A 5,157-nucleotide genomic window follows, 5' to 3' on the forward strand; every position below is an offset into this window, starting at 1 on the left:
CCCCAAAAATCCCTAAATAGTCCCGAAAGTCCCAACAGTCCCGAAGTTATTCCCGAGAATCCCGAAAACCCCATAAATCCAAAATAAGTTCCAAAAATCTGGAAATAGTCCCAAAAGTCCGATATAAGTCACAAAAACTTCGAAATTAGTCCCGATAATCCCGATATTAGGTCGAAGAATCCCGAAAGTCCCAAAAATCCGGAAACAGTCCCGAAAGTCCCAAAAACTAGAAATTAATCCTAAAAATCCAAAAATAGTCCAGAAGTCCCAAAAATTCTGAGAATACCGAAATACTGCCGAAAGTCCCGCTATTAACTCCGAGAATCTCGAAAGTCCCAAAAATCCCAAAACTAGTCCCAAAAATCCCTAAATATTTTGAAAGTCGTTTCGAAAATCCCGAAAATCTTAAACAGTTTCCGGGAATCCCTAAAGAATTACGAAATAGCTTCGAAAATCCCAAAATAGTCCCGAAAACCCCGAAATGGTCTTCTAAATCCTGATTTAGTCTGAAGTATCTCTCAAATCCAGAAAAAGTTCCCAAATTGAGGTGTGGTGAGTTTAGGTGAGGTGTGGTGAGAACGAGTGTGATGAGTTCAACTGTGGTGGGTTAAGATTTGGGGGATTTTGGTGTACCAGTAGGAGGTGTGGTGATTTAGGTGAGGTGTGGTGAGTTTGTATGTGGTGAGTTGATTCGAGGAGAGGTGAAGTGAGTTGTGGTAAAGTAAGTTGAGGTGTTAACTCTCTAAATTTCTCCTAAACTATACAGTATTTAGTTTGAAAGTATTTAGCCATCGACTAATATACCTTGGTACTTTAGTGAAAGTATTTTGCATCCCCAAGGTACCTCAGTACTTTGGACAAGAGTATTTAGCGCCCGCTAAATACTTTCGTTTTTTGTACTTTGGTATCTAGCAGCTCCTAAATACTCAAGTTTTTCTTACTTTAATATCTAATAGCTCTTAAGTACCTAAATACTTTTTACTTGAGTATTTAGCACCACCTAAATACCTAAGTAAATAGTACTTGGGTATTTAGCAGCTCCTAAATACCTAAGTAAATAGTACTTGGGTATTTAGCGGCTCCTAAATACCTAAGTAAATAGTACTTGGGTATTTAGCAGCTCCTAAATACCTAAGTAAATAGTACTTGGGTATTTAGTCATCTCAAAATACTAAGTATTTGTGTATTTAGTACCCAAAGTGGTACTTTAAGTACAAAAGTATTTAGGTGTGCCCATCACTGATTATAATTATATTTTGACAGTATCCGTTGTTTCTGATGGGCGCAAAAATATCTTGCTTAGTGAGGAATTCGCCCCTTGATATGGTGGTTGCTCAAAGCTATTTATATTCGAAATTGCATGAAAACTGGAAAACAGGAATCTATAAGCTTATCCAGGCAAAAAGCTACCTACCTACCGAATTTTAAACAAATCGGACCATAAATTCGATTTCTTCGAATAGATCGGTCCCTGGTCCACTTCTCGGAAAACATGGATCAAATATGCTAATATATGCTAAAAAACTACCTACGTCCGAATTTTAAGCAAGTCAAACCGTAAATACGATTTTTTCGAATAGATCGGTCCCTGGTCCAGTTCTCAGAAAAAAGGGATCATGTATGCTAATATGTGCTAAAAATCTACTTACGTACCGAATTTTAAGCAAATCGGACCGTAAATATGATTTTTTCGAAAAGATCGGTTCCTGGTCCACTTCTCGGAAGAAATGGATCATATATGCTAATATATGCTAAAAAGCTACTTGCGTACCGAATTTTAAGCAAATCGGACCGTAAATACGGATTTTAGAAATATCTCGACTGGAGCGCCACCTATCGACATTAGTTTTATTCTATAACACTCCCAGTGATTATATGCACCTACCGTAAAAATTTCATTAAAACCGGTTGAGTACTTTTGACGCCTATAAAGGACATACAGACAAACATTCATTTTTATATATATAGATTATGAAATGCTTTAGTAAATAATACGAAATTCTGTAATAAATAGTACGAATACCTTCGTAAAGTGTACTTAAGATCTGATGTCTCATATTTTCTTAGTATGTACGAAAACGGTTTTGTACAATCAACGAAAACTTTCGTGGCTCAAAATGACGAAAATTTTCGTAAAATGTACGCAATTTTTCGTTATATCTACGCAGATTTTATTTTCAGTGTAGTTGCTGGTTTCCAATGTGTGAAAGAATTTTTTTTCTACCGCGGTTTTCTGTCGAGTTATACGAGTTTAAACATGCAAATTAGATACAGCATTTTTTCTTAAAGTTACAAGATTTCTTAAAACTCTTATCTTATGTCACACTTATGATAAAGAACCAAAAATTTTTGACCTATTAGAACTTTTTCCGTGCTTTTTGGTGGAAGCTATAATTATTGCAAAATTTGAATTTTTTGTGCAATGTACCATTTTCTTTCGAAAATAGCTTATTTCGATAGCTCATTTTCCAAGCTTTCCAACGATGTATTATTTGTATTGGGTGTGGCAAAAGGAATACATACAGGTTTTTCATAACAGACCTCACTCGGGTCCGCTTTGCCTTTTTGTCGGAAAAAACAAGTTTACAGAAATGAAAAAATTGTCCGACTAGCGACAATTTTACATGAGTTGTAATGTAAAATTTCCTGCTGAATACGAAATTAAAATGTAAGTGAGTAGAACAGCTTATGAGATATGGCCAAATTTCGGGCTTTTGAGATCTGAAAAAAGTGCACTTACTTAATTAATTTTTTTTTTATATAATTGGCCAGCCACAACATGTTTATACCCTGTAGTTTCCGTACCGCGACATTTTTGTGTGAATTTTCTTGTAAAATTTTCGGCTGAATCCGAATATGCAATCAGACTACAAGAAACTATAACGGTATTTGAGATATAGTCAAGTTTCGGGATTTTCGGATCTGTAAAAAAGTGCACTCACTTAATTGCAATTTTCTTTGGCTGTAGTTGGCCAATCTTAAACTTCTTTTTCTACTAGTAAATGCTATTAAATTTTCTAGAAACTGCTTCAAAAAGATTTTCTAACTAAGTAAGAAATTTAGGAGCTCTACATTAATTTATCGACAAGTTTGCATATTTTTAACAAAAATTTTAAAAAGTCTGCTTTCACTACACACTTTTGTATAGCTCCTGTATAGCTTATAAATTGCTTATACAGTTTGATAATCTTGTTGAAGCAGTTGCTAGCAAATTTAATAGCCTTTGCTAATACAAAAATGAATTTAAGATTGGCCAACCACACCCAAAGAAAATTGCAATTACATAAGGGACTGCGCTTTTCTTTAGATCCCAAAAACCCGAAATCGGGCTTCACCTGAAACCTGTTACACTTCCTTGTATTCTTATTTCATACTCCAATTCAGCAGACAATTCTTCATAAATATTTAAAATGTCGCGGTTGGCCAACTACCTCCAAAAAAATTGCACTTTTTAATCAGATTTTTTAGAATTTTTTTAAGTATGCAGTTTTGTAGCCCATTAGATTATAGTATGATAAAGTGCAATTTTGAAGTAGCTAGGGCTTGTATTGATTTTTGGAAATTTTTCGTTGACGCATTTTCTTCCATACAAAATATCTTGGAACATTTTTTTTTTATGGAGAAAATGGGCAATACTTTCCACAGAAAAATTGCAAAAATCAACGGTGAGTCCAAGGTACTTATACTAAACTTGAATATGCTGCTACTCAGAACGCCTCTAAGAAATCTAATTTAAAAGCTCAAGATTTTGATGAGACATTGTCGTATTTAGCTCATTTTTATAAGCTTTGAAATTGAAATACTGTATATAGATTTATTTATTTATTCGCCTAGAGAAATATATTTTCTTACAGACAAATGAGATAAAAAGATTTAGACATTAGATGTATGATACATTACAGAGCAAACTAATGATATATATTCATTTGTAATAATAATAATAATAATAATAATATAAAATAGCATGTTGGGTAGGCGGGCAAGTTGGGTAGCTGGCGAGGCCTAGTCGGGTAGCTGGCGAGGCCTAGTCGGGTAGCTGGCGAGGCCTAGTCGGGTAGCTGGCGAGGCCTAGTCGCCAGTCTACTTTTGTGCGCGGCAGGCGGAAGACCAAGTTTCCGCTCCGCGCAGTGGACAAGCTGTTGATTGCTAATAAGGATGCTCGCTATGTTTGTGGCTCACTTGTGTTCTATGTCCTTTGTGATAACGAAAGTGCTGCCTCGTTTGTACGAAAAATTGTTTTTGGGGCAGAGTGCAGGGAGGGTCTTAATAAATGAATAAAGAAAACACTGAAAATCGGGACATAATCGGTACAAATATGAAAAAACGGGACACTTATACGTCCCGACTTTTAAAATATATTCAGCGGGACAGATTCCTCGAAATTGGTAATGTCCCGTCAAAATCAGTACGAATGGTCACCGTATATATGGATTACGATTGTTCAAACACGTACAATGGTAACAATAAGCTGGCGTAGAGACAAGAGTTGGTCCGCTACAGCATTATAAAGGAGGAATATATGTACCCCATGGTCCAACGATTGCAGGGTAAGGGCCATTTTCACAATGAAGAGTTAACTCACATTCGAAAGTTAACTATAAATTTCTAATTTCACTTTATACTTTTACACTTTAACAATACATAGAGGATATGTACGGCGGGCTAATTGTTCGGATAAGCAAAACAATTCTGGAAAGAACGATGTTTTCAATGTACGACGGAAAGGGTACCATAACCGATTTAGAATAGACAAAGAGGTAGCTTGGTCTATATTAGCTAAAATTGCTGATAAAATTGAACACAAAACAAAATGGTAAGGAGTTGATATTACTGTTGGTTCATTAATCAACACAGATTTGGAGCTCCCTGATAAACAAAAATTTTCAGATAAAAGGGTTCCCGTTTTTGAAATATTTAAATTTTTTCGAATTAAAAAAAATCGTGCCTTTTCATGTGTTTTCTTTACCTGCAACTACAAACCGGGCAATACTTAGTAAATTTTTTATGTAAAATACTTCCAGATAGTTGCCTCTGCATACTCAAATGCAATGTAGTTAAAATATATTAAGGAACCATCATAAAATTAGGACTATTTCAGGATTTTTAACTTTTTGATATTTTCTTCCCCAACTTTGACTATCTCGGGTGAAAAAAAAA

The sequence above is a fragment of the Rhagoletis zephyria genome, unplaced genomic scaffold (assembly GCF_001687245.7).
Source record: "Rhagoletis zephyria isolate East Lansing unplaced genomic scaffold, Rhagoletis_zephyria_1.1 Rzeph_scaffold_02735, whole genome shotgun sequence".
NCBI classification, from domain to species: Eukaryota; Metazoa; Arthropoda; class Insecta; order Diptera; family Tephritidae; genus Rhagoletis; species Rhagoletis zephyria.